The 23,987-nt window shown below is 41.0% G+C and overlaps 1 protein-coding gene across 2 annotated transcripts in view; it reads right to left on the reverse strand.

Moving 5' to 3' along the window:
• Positions 1 to 23,987, reverse strand: part of LOC128988466 (zinc finger protein jing-like) — a 93,815-nt gene that overhangs the window by 26,115 nt on the left and 43,713 nt on the right. Inside the window, exon 1 of one of the 2 annotated variants that reach the window (XM_054409771.1) lies at positions 2,229 to 2,382. The exons of the other annotated variant lie outside the window; for it this stretch is intronic. The gene's annotated coding sequence lies outside the window, so the exon portion shown is untranslated. Of the gene's footprint in view, positions 1 to 2,228; positions 2,383 to 23,987 lie in introns of those variants that run through there. 2 annotated transcript variants of the gene reach the window in all.

The raw sequence follows: 23,987 nt of genomic DNA on the forward strand, positions 1-23,987 counted from the left end.
AGTACTATTAAACTCATCTAGCAAATGGTTCTGTTCATAAAATTGTAGAGCTTGGGTAGTTGCATAGGAGCAATAATCGACTGGTTAAATTATTGGAACTGGACGTAGCTGTCCTTGATCATGGGGCTTTGTGGTCTTAGAAAACAACTGATCAGAGTTAGTTACAGGCTACACCGGTTTTCACTCAGGTCACCTCATATTACTGTATAGTATCATTGACTATACATATAGTCAATGATAGTATATTACACTCATATTCAATTTAAAATACACCACGTTGAGTTTCTGCTTCATACAACGATAATGACAAAACGTGGAATCATAATCAATTCGATTGTTCAATTTTGCGTATTGCAGTAATATTCTTCTTCGATTAGTAAACAACCGTGAATTGTAATTACTGTATTTGTATGTCCGACAGAACACATAGCAAGTTATACTCACCAATATTTATACTATAGCAACATTTTGTCAGCTTTTTTCAAGTCTGTGCAACTTGGACGCTTTATTTCAATAAATCAACTTATGGTGTACTACTCTATTGTTGTGTTTGCAGTGAAAGGTTACATTTTAAGATTGTCAAGATGTGTTTTATGAGATCGCCTCTTGTACTCTCTGCAGGAATAGAAAAGATCAAATCTGCTGAATCGTCATTCTTACGAATCTATACTTCATCAAAAACTAAATCCATTGAAAGAGTAGGCCTATGCCATAAAAAAAAAACATTAGAACTCTACTGTACTGCAGGAATAGAATAGATCAAATCTGCTGAATCGTCATTCTTACAAATCTATACTTCATCAAAAATGAAATCCATTGAAAGAGTAGGCTTATGCCATAAAAAAAAAAAAAAAAAAACATTAGAACTCTACTGTACTGCAGGAATAGAATAGATCAAATCTGCTGAATCGTCATTCTTACGAATCTATACTTCATCAAAAACTAAATCCATTGAAAGAGTAGGCCTATGCCATACAAAAAGAACATTAGAACTCTACTGTACTGCTACTGCAGGAAATATAAATCAAATGAGGTACACTTGGCCGCATATCATGCAAAACAATACTTTCTTATCAATCCCTTTGAATGTTATTTGAACTGTTCCCGGCCTGTGTGAGGTTGTTGTAGCGGCCCGGAGCCGGAGGGGTAGATTGTAGCCGAGGGTAGCGAATATCACGGGAGGGTAGATGTAAGGGCGCCATCGCGGCCATATGTCGACCCACGTGAGCCAAGCAAAAAATATAACAACAAAACAGAAAAACGCTTTGTTTCTGTTCCTATGTGCATAAATTACAATCAATGTTTTCAAAGAAACATGCTTCGCGAGTCAATGCCAAAGACGAATCAATTGTCACGGAACTGAGGGGAAACTAACATTCTTGGTACGTTGTGCACTGTTATTGTGTGCTTTTGGCACACTGGAAACAACCTTGACATGTTGTGTAGATAGCACAACGCGTGGCTTATAGTCCCATTGGAAATGGATACCGTACTGATTTAATGATCTATTTACTCCCTCTATGGATAAATCCTTTGAGGATTCGTGAGTGGGTGTTTGCAATTTGAAATGTATGATTTTGCTGCATAATTAAGTGAAAGATGTTTCTATTTTAGTCCATTCATTTGGCATAGTTACAAAGTTAGTGGCCAAGCTATGCAGTATCAAGTACAGTGACATATTCATGGATTATGTCCTATAGTGTATTGTTTAAACCCTCTTCACAAATTGAAGGAATTTATTTGAAAACAAAACCTATAGCCTAAACATAAAATACCCCAAAACATGTTGATGTTAAAATTGTCAAACCCACGGACGAATTCACTTAACAATAACAGTGGCAAGTATCATTGTCAACAATTTCAAGTTGACCAGGGTCCGGCCAAGCACGCGATCATAAATACTGATGCATGCAAATCATAGGGTTCACAGCCTAGCTTATAGCGGCCAGCCAACATTTTCTGCCCGGGTAGTAGTATGGGTTGGATACGCTGGGTGAGAGTAGGTACGCGTCTAAAGGCCTACGCTTCTTCTAGGGTCATCTATGTTTAGACCTTATACCTCGTTGGGGTTGGAGGTATAATCAACAACCTCGACTTCTCCTGGTGAACTTTCCAAAAGCACGATTCGATTAAAACTATGAAAAATCCGTCCGAGTAATATCATGGGTTAGATTCGCTAAGCAAGAGTAGATAAGCTAGGGCCATCTGGAATGGTTAAGTTCGTCTACCTGGTTAATGGTTTGATCACATGACTCCCGACTCCAGAAATTCCAAAAGTTCGACTCGACTCCAACTACTAAATGACAATTGTAGTACAACACTGTTCGAATTTCCCACTCGAAGAACACAAACACGCCAAACAAAGACACGACGATGTTGGACTGACAACTAACTGAGTACTGTACTGACTGACGACGACGACACTCACACTGAATGTGAATTGTGAACATTGAACAGCGGGTGTGAGCGGGGAGATATACCCCTCTGTCCCCTCCACTCCACTTACCACTTCCCCTCCGCCGCCGCCGCGCCGCTGACATAACAAACATTCTCACCTCCACCTACCTAGAGCAGACGACAGTACACCAGTCACCAGTCTGAAGACTGAGCAAACTTGTATCGTACAAGTATTATTAGATCTCAGATCTAGGAGAACTAGGATGTGTTTGAGAAACAATGAATTGTCTCCATTTGGTAGATTAAATTAGCCTACACAAGCACGAAATCTCGAAGTAGGCATATGAACGAGGTGGATTTGGTGTGAATACTGTAAATGTCTATTGCACTATTGGCCATCCATAAATAATACAGTCGAAAAGATGTGATACTGTATATCTGGGATGTAAAGTAACATGTCGTTTTATATCCAGATATAAACTGAGTGAAGACGAAATCTTAGCACCATCTTGAAGCAAACAGACTATGTTATGGACTAGGAAACCCCCATCAGTCAATCTGATTGCTTGTGAAGTCAACTAAGTAATAAATAAGTATATTTGTGATAAGAAATCAAAAACGTTCGTCGTCTTTTACAAAGGTATTTCATAAATACAACTTTATAAACATGACAAATGTAACTGCATTTTTTGTAGCCTATGGCCTACGAATAAAACTTCCAAGAATAAGTAAAATGACATCCACCCAGCAAGATATAAATAAGACAATATATTAGGTTACAACTTTGGAGCAATATTGAACGCCAACGCGAAACGCGATGGCCTGATTGTCAACAATCAACAAAAACTTCACCATTCGCATACTCACGAATTTGTTCATAACTTACGCCTATGTCACTGGGTCTTTTGGAATGTGCTATGAAAATTAGATTTCATATTATTGGTGAATAAGTGTAAAATAATTAAATACTACAAGTTTAAGTGCAACTTAAAGGGCAACTACTATCCGGATGTTCCAAGAATCTACATTTATTTATTTTTACAATGTTTACTATATAGGTCGAATAGGATACAATTAGTTCAATCCTCTAGATATCATTGCAGTGTTTATTACACTCATCAAACGTAGTAATTCGTATCCCTCCTTTTATTTCAGATTACGAAACACTTACAATCAGACCACTTAACACACTCACTTGAGTCCGCAAGTGTTCCGAAACCCCAAATTTGCCAAAAACAAAAAGCCAATCAAGGTTTGAGTGTGGGGAGGAAGGGAAGACATTCAAGATGGCGGCTCACGCGAGCTACTAGCTACGCGCCCCGGCAGCAAAATGTGTTCCCTGTGCTAATGCTAAACACCTACAGGAACAGAGTACGAGAGTGCGCAGCTGAATAAAACATAAATAAACGTAACAATCCACTCGGCACCAAGGTATTACATCGATAAACTCATAACTACCATCGATAGTGATAAGTAATCGTAGGACTAGTTTGATGAAACACCCTTTAACCATTATTGAACATTGTATTTGTACCCGGACAAAGCCGGGTTTAGCTGCTATGTTAAACAAAATGTTGATTAGTCGTTTTAGCGATAGACAGGCGTAGACGACGTTTTAACGATATACTGAACGCACCTCTACAGTCTACAGTAATTGCTGAGACAACACAAAACTTGAGAAACCACTTCACAACAGAATGTGTAGCCATGTGATGTTCATACATCGACCCCATCGACAGTGACTAGTGGTTGTAACCTCACGATAGGTAACTATATACTGAACGTATACGTAGATAGTTGTAGCTATTCAATACTGAACAAATCTTGAGATACCACTTCATAACCAAAAGTGATTATATTATGTCCATACATCTATGATTAGGACTTATACGTCGACAATCGGCAGTGATGGCTATTCAATACTGTACAAATCTTGAGATGCCACTTCATAACCAAAAGTGATTATTAATTATGGTAGCCATATGATGTTCATACATCCATGATGACTCCGACCATAAATGGTCACATCCATATGGTGTAGTGATGTAGTGGTCTTAGACTTTCGATAAATAAAGAGTATATAAACGATATATGAAGATATACCAGTATACGACGGCAGTGATGACTATTCAACACAATTCTTGAGATACCACTAATAACCGATAGTTTTGGTGATTTTAGGCAGGCTTACAAAGTTATAAGTACCACAATGGTGAATCATGACTGATAACCATCAAACATGCGGATACGAATATTGACATCAATTAAACGGAAAAAATCAGACCTGATAAAATTTGATCAATATATATCAAGAACAAGTTTACTTTCCCTTCTTTACAGATCTTTTCCATTCAAGACCAGCAACCAAAACTTTTAACTTTTAACTCTGCATCTACTACGCGATAGTCACATCATGCACCCTGCAGATTGAAGGTACGCTCTATCGCTCTATGACTGTGTTTAATTGAAGAAGAGTGCTGCAGCGGTGGGAGGAGGGAGAGAGTAATCTCTATTATCATATTCTCCATGTCATTGAACCTAGCGCGGCCTCGGCATGTAAACGCTACGCTAAACGCACTGTTGTAGCCACTACACTACACGTGTCTGTACAGTGTACAACATTGACTGCGTGACCTACTAATCTGGTACACGAGAAACAACCGAGATTTGACAAAAATCTACATTCAATTACGATTCATTAGGCTTATGCGAAAGGAATGTTGACGTTGAGTGAAACACGTTGTACTCGTCTCATAATTACCTTTTGCAAACAAAATCTTTCGACATTCTCGGAATGTGAAGGGATGCTGAGCGAATCTCCATTTGCCTCAATTGATTTCCACCCAAATGTTTCCTTAAAAATGTTACATCAATTCAATTTTTAAATAAAATTTATGCTTTGTTTTTAAAGCAGTATGTTTTGAGGGTCTTACCGAAACATTTAACCAGATGGTACATCAATCTTGTTTAAAGCGCCTACATGCCATTGACGATGTTGTTTCCATTGATCAGCTCCAGAGGGGATGACGACCCCTATGACTCATCGCTCACCCCAGTGGCCGAGTTACAACCCTTCCCCCAGCACGCAGCACGCGCGTCAGTGTTTCATGTCACCGACTTGTTTGTTTCAATCAACGTCATGAGCGTGTGCTACGAGAAAAGAGCATCGCAGATAGTGATCTGCAAGCTTAAATACTGACTGTTGGGGATAAGACGAAATTGATTGGTTTTGAAAACTAGTATCTGCCATCTGCTCAACATAAAGAGGTTTAACCGTACCCTACTTAGTAGTAAATAGGTATCTCAGTTAGTTTAAAATAATACCCAAGAACAGTTGAAATACAGTGCATTTAACTTGGTTTGTAAATTCTGCAAACTTCAAAATCTGCTTATAGATTTGAGCTTTTTTATTAGAAAACAACTATGGAAGACTACTACAGGATAATTGTCATCACTTGGTGACCAGGTACAGGTACAAGTAGGAACAACGCGACTGTAGGCAGGGTGATCACTCGGCACGACGATGAATGACTACTACAGTATAATTGTCATCACTTGGTGCCCAGGTACAAGTACAAGTAGGAACAATGCCACTGTAGGCAGGGTGATCACTCGGCACGACGATGAATAACTACTACAATATAATAGTCATCACTTGGTGCCCAGGTACAGGTACAAGTAGGAACAACGCGACTGTAGGCAGGGTGATCACTCGGCACGACGATGAATGACTACTACAGTATAATTGTCATCACTTGGTGCCCAGGTACAGTTCTCGCAGCTAGTCTGGGCGCGCGGACCCTTGTGTACTAACCGTCCCCCACGCCAAAGCCATGAAGACAGCAGTGAGGCGCTGAACAACCCCAGTGTGCCGTGTGGGCCGAATGTTTTTGGAAACGAGCAATAAACACTCCCCTCTACACCCCCTGCCCTAGCGCGGCCGCGCGCCCAGACTAACTGCGAGAACTGTACAAGTAGGAACAACGCGACTGTAGGCAGGGTGATCACTCGGCACGACGATGAATGACTTGACTACAGTACTACAGTATAATTGTCATCACTTGGTGACCAGGTACAGGTACAAGTAGGAACAACGCGACTGTAGGCAGGGTGATCACTCGGCACGACGATGAATGACTTGACTACAGTACTACAGTATAATTGTCATCACTTGGTGCCCAGGTACAGGTACAAGTAGGAACAACGCGACTGTAGGCAGGGTGATCACTCGGCACGACGATGAATGACTACTACAGTATAAATTGTCATCACTTGGTGCCCAGGTACAAGTAGGAACAACGCGACTGTAGGCAGGGTGATCACTCGGCACGACGATGAATGACTACTACAGTATAAATTGTCATCACTTGGTGCCCAGGTACAGGTACAAGTAGGAACAATGCGACTGTAGGCAGGGTGATCACTCGGCACGACGATGAATGACTTGACTACAGTACTACAGTATAATTGTCATCACTTGGTGCCCAGGTACAGGTACAAGTAGGAACAATGCGACTGTAGGCAGGGTGATCACTCGGCACGACGATGAATGACTACTACAGTATAAATTGTCATCACTTGGTGCCCAGGTACAGGTACAAGTAGGAACAACGCGACTGTAGGCAGGGTGATCACTCGGCACGACGATGAATGACTACTACAGTATAAATTGTCATCACTTGGTGCCCAGGTACAGGTACAAGTAGGAACAATGCGACTGTAGGCAGGGTGATCACTCGGCACGACGATGAATGACTACTACAGTATAATTGTCATCACTTGGTGCCCAGGTACAAGTACAAGTAGGAACAACGCGACTGTAGGCAGGGTGATCACTCGGCACGACGATGAATGACTTGACTACAGTACTACAGTATAATTGTCATCACTTGGTGCCCAGGTACAGGTACAAGTAGGAACAATGCCACTGTAGGCAGGGTGATCACTCGGCACGACGATGAATGACTTGACTACAGTACTACAGTATAATTGTCATCACTTGGTGCCCAGGTACAGGTACAAGTAGGAACAATGCCACTGTAGGCAGGGTGATCACTCGGCACGACGATGAATGACTTGACTACAGTACTACAGTATAATTGTCATCACTTGGTGCCCAGGTACAGGTACAAGTAGGAACAATGCCACTGTAGGCAGGGTGATCACTCGGCACGACGATGAATGACTACTACAGTATAATTGTCATCACTTGGTGCCCAGGTACAAGTAGGAACAACGCGACTGTAGGCAGGGTGATCACTCGGCACGACGATGAATGACTACTACAGTATAATTGTCATCACTTGGTGCCCAGGTACAAGTACAAGTAGGAACAATGCCACTGTAGGCAGGGTGATCACTCGGCACGACGATGAATGACTACTACAGTATAATTGTCATCACTTGGTGCCCAGGTACAAGTAGGAACAACGCGACTGTAGGCAGGGTGATCACTTGCACGACGATGAATGACTACTACAGTATAATTGTCATCACTTGGTGCCCAGGTACAAGTACAAGTAGGAACAATGCCACTGTAGGCAGGGTGATCACTCGGCACGACGATGAATGACTTGACTACAGTACTACAGTATAATTGTCATCACTTGGTGCCCAGGTACAGGTACAAGTAGGAACAATGCCACTGTAGGCAGGGTGATCACTCGGCACGACGATGAATGACTAAAATACTACAGTATAATTGTCATCACTTGGTGCCCAGGTACAAGTACAAGTAGGAACAATGCGACTGTAGGCAGGGTGATCACTCGGCACGACGATGAATGACTTGACTACAGTACTACAGTATAATTGTCATCACTTGGTGCCCAGGTACAGGTACAAGTAGGAACAATGCGACTGTGGGCAGGGTGATCACTCGGCACGACGATGAATGACTACTACAGTATAATTGTCATCACTTGGTGCCCAGGTACAAGTACAAGTAGGAACAATGCGACTGTAGGCAGGGTGATCACTCGGCACGACGATGAATGACTTGACTACAGTACTACAGTATAATTGTCATCACTTGGTGCCCAGGTACAGGTACAAGTAGGAACAATGCGACTGTAGGCAGGGTGATCACTCGGCACGAAGATGAATGACTACTACAGTATAATTGTCATCACTTGGTGCCCAGGTACAAGTAGGAACAACGCGACTGTAGGCAGGGTGATCACTCGGCACGACGATGAATGACTTGACTACAGTACTACAGTATAATTGTCATCACTTGGTGCCCAGGTACAGGTACAAGTAGGAACAATGCCACTGTAGGCAGGGTGATCACTCGGCACGACGATGAATGACTACTACAGTATAATTGTCATCACTTGGTGCCCAGGTACAAGTAGGAACAATGCGACTGTAGGCAGGGTGATCAATCGGCACGACGATGAATGACTTGACTACAGTACTACAGTATAATTGTCATCACTTGGTGCCCAGGTACAAGTACAAGTAGGAACAATGCGACTGTAGGCAGGGTGATCACTCGGCACGACGATGAATGACTTGACTACAGTACTACAGTATAATTGTCATCACTTGGTGCCCAGGTACAGGTACAAGTAGGAACAATGCCACTGTAGGCAGGGTGATCACTCGGCACGACGATGAATGACTTAAATACTACAGTATAATTGTCATCACTTGGTGCCCAGGTACAAGTACAAGTAGGAACAATGCGACTGTAGGCAGGGTGATCACTCGGCACGACGATGAATGACTTGACTACAGTACTACAGTATAATTGTCATCACTTGGTGCCCAGGTACAGGTACAAGTAGGAACAATGCCACTGTAGGCAGGGTGATCACTCGGCACGACGATGAATGACTTAAATACTACAGTATAATTGTCATCACTTGGTGCCCAGGTACAAGTACAAGTAGGAACAATGCGACTGTAGGCAGGGTGATCACTCGGCACGACGATGAATGACTTGACTACAGTACTACAGTATAACTGTCATCACTTGGTGCCTAGGTACAGGTACAAGTAGGAACAACGCGACTGTAGGCAGGGTGATCACTCGGCACGACGATGAATGACTACTACAGGATAATTGTCATCACTTGGTGACCAGGTACAGGTACAAGTAGGAATAATGCGACTGTAGGCAGGGTGATCACTCGGCACGACGATGAATGACTACTATAGTATAATTGTCATCACTTGGTGCCCAGGTACAGGTACATGTAGGAACAACGCGACTGTAGGCAGGGTGATCACTCGGCACGACGATGAATGACTACTATAGTATAATTGTCATCACTTGGTGCCCAGGTACAGGTACATGTAGGAACAACGCGACTGTAGGCAGGGTGATCACTCGGCACGACGATGGACGAGGACGACGCTCTGTCACGCTTTCTCTATAACACGCGACACAAAGAGACACGGCTGGATATGGCTGTTGGTGAAGACTAGGAGAGTTACTTGTTGTGACGAGGTTGAATGACGCCAATTGTTGGTTAAAGAAACAAAGCTTTAAATCTGAAGACAAGATAACGATTTGATAAATACTTACATATACGGTTTTATGGGCACCATTGCTATTTAAAATCATATAAAAGTACTACATATAATTACATGTAAATCTGACAAAACCCCTCAAATTTATAGACTTAAGGTTACCAAGAATCAAATCTGTCAATTTACCATTGAAATAAAAAAATATCAGCAAGGTTACTTACACACACAGAAAAAAACATGCCAAGGTGATAGGGTGTGGAAGATCGTAAAATTGTTTGATTTTCTTACGCAATTAAAAATTACAAGACTCGCAAAGCACACTAGTTATCTACCATTCAACCCAATTTAAACATTTTCCTGATAACACAATTCTCTCACTTATCTCAAAGTGGAGAGTGTTTAAAAAATATTTCAGCAATCACTTATCCCAAATTCGGCGAACCCCCAAACTGTCACGTCAAAATCAAACACTCTAAACGAGCCACAATCTACAATATCTACATGTCATTTCCGCTATGGAAAGGAATCAGTCAATTAGAACCATCAACATTGCTCAAACGGGACGAGCGATAAATATATCTCGGCCTTGACCGGCAAAACTAACTGGAATAACGACTAGCGAGATTGGGGGCGGACGAGGAAAATACATAAAACGTGATAAAGGAAGACACAGGCAGTGGGTGGGGGAAGGGGTTGATCACGTGAAACGCGACGGAGCAGTGTTGCCACATGTAGGGATTTTATCCGGATTTCGGGGATTTAAACATTTTCAAGGACCTTTTCGTGTAGTTAGATTTTGTGGTATTTCCGAGATTTTACATTGAGGTTACACATGTTTTAGTGAAATATGGTGGGCTGATGTTGCAGAAGCGGGTATTTTACAAGAATAATAATATGGTGTTTCGGTACTTGCAGGGATTTATTCGGGTAGTTTAATAGATTTTACAGGGTTGTCCGACTTGGACAGGTGCGCTATTTTGTAGTCACCTACTCACCTACCTAACACTACCTTCAAGTCAAATTATTGAAAAAATCAAGGAATACGAACGGAAATTGCACGCTATGAATCAAACCCCTTATGTAAAAAGTTATATGTTTCCTTTATTTCCTGTAATAGGATGAAGTTAAGTAATACGGTCCAATTTAGTTTCTAAATTAAATTATAGGTGTGAAATAATTTTTAAGCCATTTTCAAAGAACCAACCAGTATGCTCTTTTGCATAATGACCCCGTTGCAAGGCACGGGTATAGCTGCTAGTCGATGTAATATATCATCGACTGACTTCCATTATCTACCATGGAAACATTAATGTACCTCGTTGATATTTACAAAAAATCTCCTTGCATGAAGTTATAGTTTTTTTATCATTAGAAATTTTATCACGGATTGGGCTGTATTTTTCGTATCCCCATAAGACTAATTAAAACAGAAAAGATTGATAGTAATGTTTGAACATGAATATACTCAATATTTAATTTCGCTTTAATAAACCATTAACAAATATGTAAAATGTACTTCCTAAACTGTCTGTGTTAGAAAAAAAATAATATTGGACTATAAACCGATGTTTATAGGAATGGTATATTTATTACACAGCTATAGGTAGAATAGGGATATTAAGCAATCTCATCATGGATACGGGGTTGGCAGCACTGGGCGGGGGAGAGAAAAGATACTGTGACAGGGCAGATGAAATGAAAACACAATACAATGTGGGTTTTAAACTGAAATTATTTTATTTTAATTTTAATGTTTTATAGAAATTTATATTGTCTATAAATGTGTTACTATAAAAAGTTAAATTAAGTTAATCCAGCGCAGATGTTACTTTCACGGCGGCAAAATCGATAAAAGGGCGTGAGAGGCAAACGGCGCGGCGCGGCGGAGGCGTACCCTCGTCATAGAAAATAATTAATTCACACAATCATAACTGGAATATCCTCACGGAAGCAGCAAAATAGTTTCAAGTCAATGGTTTCAACTAAGATAACCCATTCTAATTCTATATAATGTATTTTGTAACCCTAAACATTTGATAAAATCCCTAATATTTATAGGAATTTTATGGTTACCGGGGATAATTAACAGCTTCGCCCCTTATATATTACAGAGTCGGCAAAAGGGGGGTCTACACGCAAGGATTTCGCGTACGTTTTATCTGCGCAGGTAAAACGTTGCAGTTAAGTCGTTGCAAAGAAATGCGTCCACACGGTGCAGGTTTCAGCACCAGCTTTTAGTATAGTTTTGTGATAACTTTCAGTGTATGTGCATGTAATATGATGGAAGATGTGTTACTGTGGTCGATTTCTGCAGCCAGTGTTACAAGAAAGCAAATAAATAAGTCTGAGCGACGACGGCGCTCACTATGGTCAAGACGTTGGTTACTAAAAAATACAACCAATTTCATAATAGTTTCTCTGTTCACGTTCGAATCTACTTTTTTTATAGACTTTAAGTCTTTTTCTTATCACAGTCACTATGTTCCTTACTCTTGACCCTCCATAAATAAGGAAATTTTCTGGACAGTTCGACGAATTCAACAATAAAATCACGGGAACATTGGCAAAGATCTGCGATCCTAATTAAAAAACACACCTCTGACAGCACGTGAAGACAACACTGACTGCAACGATTTACTTGCGCAGAAAACGTACGATAAATCCTTGCGTGTAGACCCGCCTTTTTAAGGGCGGTCGTCAAAAACCTACCCTCTTCAACGATCAGATTTCTCAGAGAATGCGAAAGGCAGTTAGACCGTTTCTAACTATTGTTTACTAAAAAACAATGAGTTTCTAAAATATTGGGTCCTTTAAACCGTCACCAAACTTACAATATTTACTGTTTTTATAAATCCTAATTAAATATTCTATAATTCTATAATTCTAATTTTAAATGTTAAAAAAAAAATTAGAAATGAAAATTGAAAACTCTGAATTTATTTGGACAGGTAAATCAGCACTTTCATACACAGATGCAGGATAAAAGCAAACCATTGAAACACTTTATACCAATTTCGCAAACTTGGAGAAAATACTTAGGCTCATACCATACGAGCGATATTGTTGTCGCGCAGTTGACGTCGAGATAGCGTCCGAAAAAGTCAATGGCGACAAATGCGTCACGTTGACGCCGTCCCGCCAACGCCGGGTGCATGTCATAGCGTCTTCCGGATGTATTTGCCGTTGCGGCACTTTATTTTAAAGATGGACACCATCCTCATCCAGAAGGTTATAAGCTGTATTATCGGATAAAGAGAGTATTGTCTTTGAATATTTAATAATCAATGGTATTATCGAAAGAACCCACGACTATGGGGACCCCATCCTGAGCTTCCTCGTTTGTCGACAGGACAGTTGCATCACGTTCCAGTATTATGCCTTCAGTTGCCTGTTCCTATAATCACTCGACTTTACGTCGTACAGAAAATTGTATTTTTCAACTGTATAGATAAATTTTTCTGTGTCAAACAATGATCGCTCCAAAAAGGTCTTCCAGTTGTTCTGCCAGTAGTCGAGCGGCAATAGCAAATGCGTCCCGCTTGACGCTAGACAGGGTCCTCCCGTCACTAGCGCCGTCTGAATGTATCCATGCTCTTCGATCGGGTAGGGGTGGATTAAAAAATAATCTTGGATTCAAACTCAGGAATGCCAACAAACACGAGTTTTGGCCCCTTTCCCCTACAAATCAAATTCTGACTACGATGTAAAATTCAAACAAAACAAAAAATCATAAACCGACTTAAACGGTAATTGGTGACTCCAATGTCCAGGTAACACCATAGAGTCGCAGCATGGCGGATCGAAGATATGGAACGTGGTAACGAGAGGAAAGTGACATCATTAACATTCCTGTAACTACTGTAGATAGACATCACCTGGGGGGTCAGTGGGTTGTTGACCGTCGTCTCCCGGGCCAGACTGCTTCTGACTATTTCTGAACCCCGACATTTGGTCTGTCTATAGTCTTTCTCTCCTGCGGTGTAACACTGTCTCATAACTGTTGCATTATCTGCAATTGGCCATTATCTGGTGTATATTTGGTACAGGAAATGTATAAAGTTCTGTAAATATATCTACCTTCACATAGTTCGAGTAATCAAATCCAACAAGCCAAATTAGGTAGTGAGTGATAGAATACCAGCCAAATTCAGTGAAGTCTATCCTCAGGCTTAGTAATGTAAGTGGAAGTGTTAGTCAAACTAAGTGGGGATCATCGATACAGCCAAAGTTAATGTTAGGATTTCATACTGCATTGCAGTGAGAGTAAGTGGAGATATGTTTTAATTCGGCAAGGATAGAGGGGGGAATTCGTATTTTATGTACTGTAAGTATGTGGAGTTATCACTATTTTAAATTAGTTTTTAGGTCATTACAATACATATCAAAATTGAGTAGTTTAGATTGATAGGCTATTGGTCAGAATTTATTACGTAATGCATTCTGATGTTGGCAGGTATAGTAATGGCGTAATATATTGTTGGTATATAGGTTATGATGTATAGTTTAATATTGGGGAGTTATGTTATGATTTAGTTTAATATTGAGTTACATTTTGGTTATACAATGTACCCTAGTTGTGTAAACACTAATTATACGCAGATGCATACCAAAACCCCCACACGAATACAACTATTGACAAACAATTTTATTTTGTAGAAATATGTGTAAACAATATCTAAACATAATTCCTAAATCCTCTATAAGCCTTTAACTGCATATTATGTCATATTATATAAAATGGTGACCCAATTTGTTCTTCCCAAACCCATCAACGTAATAAACGAAGCAATTACTCGCACGTCAAAACGTAGAGGGCAATAAATGTGGTCATTATTCACATAACACTTTCCGATCACCCCGAGCTCTGACCTAAACACCTGCATACCACCACACACCTGCAACACACACAAACACATCGCATGCAAAACAATGCGACCCGCATGGCTGTGGATCACAAGACTGTGTGGAGTGGAGTGTAAATTAGCGATAATAAGTGTGGGGACCGGTTTCTTGTCGGACATTGGAACTTTAACCTCGACAACGGTGCCCGCCGCACCGCTCTACACATACTGTATAGTATACACTGTTCAAGGTCATGCGACACAGTATACACTCAGTGTATAGACAATGACAGTACACGTCTCCACTCACTACAACTGTGATATTATCATTTGAGAATGATGCATGTTCAGCTGTTTCATTCATTGGCCAGGATTATTTGTTTAAAGTCCAAGAGGAGGACACTTGGGTCCAGTTTCGAACCATCAAAAAGCTACCGACTTTTCTCATGATCCGGCAACCCTGTTGATTGGCGAGCACTATACTATAGTGATGTAAATAATGTGTACTCAGCTGTCCAGTGTCACCAATCGTCTACGACCTACGTGTGTCATTCTGTTTAGTACATTTGGTTAACAATTCATTTATTTTCATTGAATAGAATTGCGATTGTGTATATTTCAATTAGTAAAATGTATGAAACACGTTTCACCTTGTGCTGTACAGTGTATGGTGTTGACTCACATGTGTGTATGTGTTGTATTGTGTGTACTTTATATAGATTCATCTTAAAAATAGAAGGCCTCGAGTAGTATGCCTACTTTTAGTCTATGGCATAACAGAAACTATTCGTTTTTAGATTTTTAGGATATATCTGCTGCAAAGTAATTTAAATCCAAATCTATAAAAATGGTAATGACTTTATTCAAGTCTTAAAAATTAAGAAGACAGCGTCCGTATAATTCACATTGACGAAAGCCGACAAAGGTAAAATATCTACTACAAGACCATGACGAGGCTCGCTTTCCTTCCTTGCCTTGAACCTCGTCGCCCACGTGGTGTTGGGTGTTCTGGGGTCGACCGGTCGCCGGAAGTGGGCGCGGGGGCCGCGACGCAGACAAGAATTTCGCATTGGGCTACAACGATTCGCCGATACTTCTGACAAAAACTAATCACTCTTCCTGGCAAACCATTGCCACGACCACGAGCACGAGCTGATAGGATAAGGCCTAGCGCACACGGTCGATTTTTCGATCGGCCGATTAAAAAATCGGCCAAAAATAAATCGCCCTTTATTTATGTCTAGGCGTACACGTGGCGATTTTTTAGTCGAGAAATGGATTTTTTTTTGTGCGTTTAAGCTATTCTAAAATGGACTTTGTTGAATTAAACTGTGTTTGTGCTCTTCTAATTAGATCAAAGAAAAAAAGAAGATAACTTAAATATTGGGTTCATCCGATAGTAAGTCAGAGACTTTTAAATCGACAGTTTTATAAACTATACACTTCACGTGATGACAGTAAAAAGTTATTTAATTACTATAGAATGTCTGTTGAAAGATTCAGTTTTTATTATAACAGATGTGGCCTTTTTTAGCAAAGAAAACACACAACTCACACTGAAGTTCACTGACTCCTGTGTAGAACAACAAGCGACTGGCCGATTTTTTAGTCGACCGTGTGCGCGGACTGATAACAACCTGTACGTTACAGATTTCTGGGCGACAATCGCCTCGCCTACGAATCTGTGGCAAAACCCAGATTTTAAAATCGGCGCAATTCTCGATCGCCAGTGTGCGCGCTTCCATTCAAATACATGATGCACAGATCGGCCGATGAAATAGTCGCCTCAAAATAATCGCTCGTGTGCGCCTAGCCTAACAGAATACTACACAATCTAATAACTTCCTAGTACTCTAGCGAATGGCTTTTAATGGACGAGTTGCTCATACTGAGAATCACCTTTTTGCCTGCGAGGTTTTTCATTTGTGTTATTTATATGTGTATATTCTAGCCGACGATGTAAAGAACTACTAGCTTATTAGGCATCTGAACCACCGGATCATACCATGATTATAGCCGTTGGTAGCTGATGGGAGTTTAGCCCATAGGCCCCTATTACACGAGGTAGCCTGGCGACGTCGCCAGCGGCAGTAGCTGGCGACGCACTGGCCACCAAACCTATAACCAGTTGAGTAGCCAGTTGAGTAGCCAGAATTTTACCGCCGTGGCGCCGTTGTTGTGAGTGCTTGTCTTGCACTTGTACTTGTTATGAGCGGTGTTTACAGTGAATAATGAGTGATTATAAGTATCTTCTCCTTCTGTTACTTCTGAAGAAAAGAAGGCAAAGGAAGAGAAAAATGTACGTTCATCCAATGCTTAGTGCAAGAGAATCAAAAGGGTTATATTACACCCTTTTTGATGAGCTCTGTGCGGACAGTAAAAAATGTTTCAATTATTTTCGTATGTCACAATCCAGTTTCTTCGAGTCATAAAGGATGATATAGACATTTTATCAACTGAAGTGAACAATTCATACACTCACAACACAACAGAACGCAACACAACAGTGTGCAAGTACCCCCGTGATATGAACTAACCGAGTGGCGACGTGATACTGGCGACCTAGTGTAATAAGCTCCATATGCTACAACGCAGCGTCGCCAATATGGGTAGCCAGTGGCTAACGCAGTGGCGACGGGGCTCGGTAGCCAGTCGGTCGCCAAAGTGTGGCTGCGTCGCTGGCTACCCTCGTGTAATAACATCCATAAGAATCAATGCCCCATGACAAGCTGAGTAGCCAGTTTGGTCGCTGGCGACGTCGCCAGGCTACCTCGTGTAATAGGGGCCTTATGGATGTTATTACACGAGGGTAGCCAGCGACGCAGCCACACTTTGGCGACCGACTGGCTACCGAGCCCCGTCGCCACTGCGTTAGCCACTGGCTACCCATATTGGCGACGCTGCGTTGTAGCATATGGAGCTTATTACACTAGGTCGCCAGTATCACGTCGCCACTCGGTTAGTTCATATCACGGGGGTACTTGCACACTGTTGTGTTGCGTTCTGTTGTGTTGTGAGTGTGTGAATTGTTCACTTCAGTTGATAAAATGTCTATATCATCCTTTATGACTCGAAGAAACTGGATTGTGACATACGAAAATAATTGAAACATTTTTTATTGTCCGCACAGAGCTCATCAAAAAGGGTGTAATATAACCCTTTTGATTCTCTTGCACTAAGCATTGGATGAACGTGCATTTTTCTCTTCTTTGCCTCCTTTTCTTCAGAAGTAACAGAAGGAGAAGATACTTATAATCACTCATTATTCACTGTAAACACCGCTCATAACAAGTACAAGTGCAAGACAAGCACTCACAACAACGGCGGTAAAATTCTGGCTACTCAACTGGTTATAGGTTTGGTGGCCAGTGCGTCGCCAGCTACTGTCGCTGGCGACGTCGCCAGGCTACCTCGTGTAATAGGGGCCTTACCTCCAGCAAAGAAGTCCCGCCATCTAACCAAGACCAAACGATATAGTTAGTTGTTCATAACATTTCTTAATAAAACTCTTGTAATTTTTTAATCAAAACGTGAATTTTTTAATTGTATAATGTGTTGAACAAATTGCAATGCTGTCGAGCCAAGGACGAGGAATAAGTAATTCGAAAGCAAAACAAAATATATACAGGCTAAGCCAGTGAATATGGCACAAATAACAAAATCATGTAATACACTTCTTTTGGTAAAATTTAAAACTTTTACTTTGGCCTAAATCCCAAATTTTTTTCTATCAACATTCCTTATGACTATAGTTTGTTTTGTTTCCCAATTAAGGTATATCAATTCATATTTTTTGTTCCCTAATTTCAGGCCTAACTTAACCCAACATTACTGGTGGTAACCTAAGTTGTAAGTTACCTAATAAAACCTATAGTTTGTTTGTAATAAGTTGAAAACACATATAACACTACTATTTCAAATATGATAAGAAGATGTATTTTATATGTAATGTTTTTATACTAAATGTAAATAATTAAATAATAAAAATATACTTAAAAAAACTAAATATTATAGATTAAAAAAATAAAACCATTTTAGTGTTTTTTTTCGTATTGAAATTAATAAACCATTCATATTTCTTGTTCACTAGTCAAAACAAGGTTATTATTATTCCATGATGAAGATGAATTCATCACTCAACTGCGGGTTTCCAGTGCGTTTTGCCGCTCCTACACTTCAACCGGTGCGAAATAAGCTAGGATTTACCCATTTACCGCGTGAAAAATCTCCCCTGTGGCCATAGCCTAGGGGTATATTTTTTAAAACAAACAAACCGATATCTCAAATAAATAATAAAGAGAAAATATTCAGGGTCGAGAGAATGTTTTCCGCTTCGGTCACACTGTGGTCCACCACCTGTGAGGTGTGTTATCTCCAGAGTTTGAGCGAGATATCAGTGTTGTGTTAACATTGTAATCGTCCCCTTATCATCAACTTCACAACCGCAGCCAAAGCCCCTAGGCCGCACTATGCAAAACAAGACATCATTCCTCCAGGTGACCACAAGACGTAAGATACGGTTTCGTAAACATCTGTCACCTTGACAACAATGAGTAATTGACATCGCATGACAGAAATATAATTAAATTCCATGTACGTTACGTATACTGTGGAAGTTACATGATTATAAATCGTAATGGACATTTATGTCTTAATTAATTCTTGTGCCTCGGTTTTCATCTGACAATGTCACCACAGATTCTTCTAAAACCCATTTGTCCATAATTTTTCCCAAAACCAAAGTGTGTGTTGGATATTGGGAATACAAATTTTACACAGATAACTGTTTCACGAAGTTAAAACACACTAAAACAAAAGCAGAGTCCCCTACACTAGCGAACATTGTTGAAATTTGCAAACACAGAGCGATGTCTCAACAGAACGCTGAACCTGGCTGAACTGTTATTAATTTCGTAAATGCAAAAGGTGTGTTATTTTTTCAAATTTTCACGAGTGAGTGTTGTCTTTACAGGAGATAAATTACTTATAATTCCACTTTGTTGTGATATAGTACGTAAATTAAATAGGCTTCGAAGGAAAAGAAAGATTATATATTTTACTGTACATCTCCTGAGTAGTCCATTGAGCCACCAGAGTATACCGGATTTCCCCCGTACATTCTGTGGCCGGAGGTGGAGGTATGCGGCGCCGGAAGGAGGCGGACCTCCCATTAGTGACCGAGCTGTCAAATTGCAGCTCAGGATTATGATACTTACACGCGCGACGCCACAACGCCGTGCCGCCACGCCGCGCCGCTACAGACTTGCAAAGCTCAAGTGTTGATGACGTCGAACGATATAGTGATACTGTAGAACAAACCATAAGGCTCTTCATACTGCCCCCAGTACACTCTCGCCGAGACGCTCGCCGAGTAATTCGGGCGAGAGCTAATGCGAGGTAACCATGTACACTCTCGCTTTGTCTCGCAGTCGAAATGGAGGTAAACTTCGATGTGGAAGTATCACTCGCCACACTCGTGCAGTCTCGGGCCCTTTGTCAAAAAACCTACACCAGACGGAGCACCGGCGAACACAAGGCGACGCGAGGCGAGGCGACCAGAGTCAAGGCGAGAGAAGACGAGCGCACCGAGTACACTCTCGCACTCGCCAACGCTCGCCTTGCCTCGGCGAGGTGTACTAACTGGGGGCATACAAATCGAGCCTGCCAAGTGCAAGGGGTGAAAAGGTAGTCGGACCATCTCAGTGGCAAGGCACAACGAACTACGTACAACGGCTGTGGAATACATATCTTCTAAGAGCAAAGAGACAACCAGTTGTATGGATAAGAGGTACAAACTTACGAGGTTCGCGGTACAGGTTATAGTTTATGGAACATGCCAAGTGCACAACTACAATGGTGAATGGACAAGGCATATGGTTCAGGGTGTGTCCAAGCTGCGACCATCGATGTGGAGTGGATAGACTATATTACTACATCGATGGCTGCGACAGCCGTAGAACAGTATATATAAGATCTACCAAATGCAAATCTAACATGAACTTAGAAAGGATAGGACCAACCAAGTGCAAAGCTACGAAAGAACTTAGAAAGGATAGGACCAACCAAGAACAAAGCTACGAAAGAACATGGTCTAGCCATCTGGTGTCGCAGCGTAGAGCAAACCCTGCCCCCCCCCGCGGCTTCGCAGCTGTCAGCTTGTAAACAATGTACAATTACAGTGTAATACGTAATTCACTGACACTGGACCCCCAACTTGGACAGCTCACAGCTCGCCTACTGATGCTAATGTACGCTAATGTGATCCGTGTGCAAATCATCGCGTTAGGAACATTACCATGTAGAAAATGCGTACCTAAATAAAACACAGACACGTTCGAGTAGATAGCATGGGAGGGCAATCGGGAGATAAGCTTCGAGGAAACATCGTGTACCACAACTTCATCAAATATAACATTTGGCTTCTGTAAACTCTACAGTCCCCAGTATGCAGAGGATAAGTAACTCAAAAGTTAATTGCCATCGGCTAACCATGGAACATTACATGGTAAGTTTTGCTTGTTTTTACATGGTTGGTTTTTTGGTAAGTCTTAATCCATCTTAGAGTAAAGCCGGGTTTTCCTAGGCGCGGAAGTGGAGAGCGGAGAGCGGACTCCACTTGTCTTAAATTTAGTGTTACTGTTTTCCTAGAACCGGAGCGGAACACCATGTTAATCTCTTTTCCGCTGTCCGCGTTCCTCTCTCCGCTTCCGCGCCTAGGAAAACCCAGCTTTAGTAAGGTTTGAATAAGTAATAAAGAAAGACCATTACAACAAAACCTCAAAGAACGACGTTCATTTTCCACAAAAAGGAACACCCATACCGATATCTTCTCGATGTGGATTCAAAATGGCTTTAAACAAATTTAATTCACCCTTTACTTGATTTTGGAATGAATATTGAGTGCAAACAGGAGAATCCACTATAAGACTAACAAATTTGTGTTCATTGCGTCAACTCTTAACGAATAGGTGGTTTGGGATCTTTGACTCAGGGTGACAAAATCTTTGCAAATTATTTCTTCGCTTCAAAGTACTTGCGGTTCCATGCCAGTAGAAGAGAGCTTATAACAAATTGAAGTCTCCACATTTTTATGATGACGTAATTTCCAAACTACCGAAAAAAATGAGGATGAAGTTCGGTGTTACACTTTCGGTTCCCTACAATCAGACAGTTTATCCAAAGTGATCACAGTCGACTGACAATGACAGAGAAGATCTGTTATCGTTATCAGCCCCACTAGGTCGGTGTACGGCCTTCAACCACACCGTTGCCACTGCGTCGTGCTATTGAACTAATGGCACTGGCCGCCGCCGCCACAACCTTGGCAATGCGAATTTGGCAACGGCTCTGTGCCGACCTACCTCAACAGCACGTTCACCTCTCTATCGCTCTCATGCAGCCCGCCACTGCCATCTCTCGCTCTCTCTCACTCTCGTTTATACCTCTGTTGTGATTGCACAACCGTGACCCGCTGTCCGCTGTTGTGTTGTTGTGATGATAACAGCACTCTGAGTGTGACAAGTGCAGCAAGATAACACTCCTTCACACATTGATAATCCTTTTAATCAGCTGAGGCTGAGGACAATTTCTAATGGATCAGCTAAGGACTTAGGGCGAGTTTCCATCCGATATGAAAGCTGGACGTATTCTTGTTGTTCTTTATTACTGCTATTTCATCAACTTGAAACTACAGTACATATTTTAACCTAAGCCCCCGATATATTTATACAAAGCCACTAGGCCTATGTAACATAAACAGCTTGTAACATCAAGATTTTTAAATCGATATTGCCCTATTGCCCAAATCGTCAGAAAAGTAAACATGTTTAGTTCAACTTGCACAGCTATTGCGAAATGAGATCTATTACAAGATATGTTATACCAAAACTATGGTAAACAACTAAAATTTAACGAGACGAAAGTTTGATACAAGCTCTGCACATGTAAAGAAATGTGGTAAAATGGTTGGCGTTAGTTAACGTGGGCCGAACATCGATTGTTTGCCAGCTCTTTGACAATACATTCGGGTTATTTACAGATAATGTATCTTCTTAAATAAACTACAGATGTTACTGTCTACTCTGGCCAAAATGAATAACGTTTTTGAGTTCTCATTTTATCCATCCACTTCACACTCCACTTTTGTAATTGCGATAAAACACATCTTTGCCTATTTTATGTCCATTTAAACTTCACTACTTTAATTGCAACGTAATCATTAATAATTTTCAACCATTTTACTACACTCATAATTCTTAAGGTTTATTGCCCATAAATGTAATCGCCCCGGTCAAGGAGTGTAGTTTTACGGGCACTTCGCCATACTTTACAGGCCTACGATCGCTAGAAACGTATTCAGTTTCACACTTACTTTTATGGCAGAAATCTACATTACACTAAGGCATTTAAAAGTTAGAATTTAGAACAAAGGTGTTGGATAATCAGTAGACGTGAAGGAATTCCAAAACTTGATTTTGAAGTGGTGCACACGTTTCACTGAGTATACATTGTTTTTGATCAACATTAGGCTAAAGCGATTTGCACTTAAATTAATCAATCAATCTCTTTTGAACAACCACTAAGTTTTTTCATGTTTAAAATATGTTATAATTATCTAAAAATTATCTACGTTAGGCTAGGTTTGGTTAAGTCATTAACACTTCAGTTGTGTACAGTCAAAATTACTCGTATGATGGCAGTAGTGAATTCACGAAAAAAAAATGTTAAAGAACAGAAACAATTTCAAGTGTACATCTCTTTCCTCCTTATCTACCCAAACCCCTCACTGAATTACTGTTTCTGCATATCTACCGTCTGACTTCCATCACTAGACGAAAGAACAAAATTAATTATAAAATTAAAAGTGTGCACACTGTTCATTATTTGATTGCCATGTAGCTGGTATAGATGCGTATCTCTAGAGAACAATGAAGGTGGAAGGTGTGAACACGCACGGGAGTGGCTGAGCGGTGTCACTGACCAGCGCAACACGGACGCGGACCGGATGTGAGCGGCAGCCGCCGGAACTGCACTTCTGCGGTAATTGCCAACATGACTTGAGCCGACGATGCGTGAGTGGCTAAAAGTTCAGCCGATGAGTTCTTGGCAAGAATCGAGTATTTGGATATTCGTTTGGTTATAGGTTTGATATAAAGTATTCTGTTTGGTTGGGTTAGGCCCCGTTTATGCACCAAGAGCGGGAGCGGTAGCGACAGCGGGAGCGATTTCTAACACCATTGAGTTAAATGGGGCTGTTTATGCACCAAGAGC

Source organism: Macrosteles quadrilineatus, unplaced genomic scaffold, assembly GCF_028750875.1.
Source record: "Macrosteles quadrilineatus isolate MER2022 unplaced genomic scaffold, UCM_ALF_1.0 Scaffold_3__2_contigs__length_128488019, whole genome shotgun sequence".
Lineage (NCBI taxonomy): Eukaryota > Metazoa > Arthropoda > Insecta > Hemiptera > Cicadellidae > Macrosteles > Macrosteles quadrilineatus.